Source organism: Plasmopara halstedii, assembly GCF_900000015.1.
Source record: "Plasmopara halstedii genome assembly, contig: Scaffold_650, whole genome shotgun sequence".
Lineage (NCBI taxonomy): Eukaryota > Oomycota > Peronosporomycetes > Peronosporales > Peronosporaceae > Plasmopara > Plasmopara halstedii.
Genome location: NW_020187567.1, coordinates 683,176 through 683,705, shown reverse-complemented (window position 1 = coordinate 683,705; position 530 = coordinate 683,176).

Below are 530 nucleotides of genomic sequence, written 5' to 3'. Positions count from 1 at the left end.
TTTGAATCTCGACAGCTCAAAGCTGCGGAGAAGAACTACCCAGTTCATGACAAGGAGCCGCATGCGATGAAGTATGCACTCGTCAAGCTCAGGGTCCACCTGCTCAGCTTCAAGCCGTTTATGATCTATACAGATCATGCGTCACTACGCACTGCGACTCAGCCGCCTCACCTCTCGCAGAGGATGGCTAGATGACTATCTTTTTTTGCGGGATAAAAATTCGAGGTGAAGTATTAGCCAAGCAGAATGCTTTGGCTGATGCGTTGTCACGCAAACCAGACTATGAGCTTGCTCATGTTACAACTGTAACGTCGTATGTGACAGGTTTGATCCGCACCGCGTATGCAGGTAATGGGATGTGTGTAGCGTTGCTACGGGCTCTAGAAACATGAAGTTTAGAAAGACGGACAAGAACTTGTCATCAAGATTATGGGCACGATTGCACCAATATTTGCTGAAGTATAGCACCGATTCATCGGATACACCACGAATTGTGGTTCCTCATGATATTGATTTGAAATATCGTATCC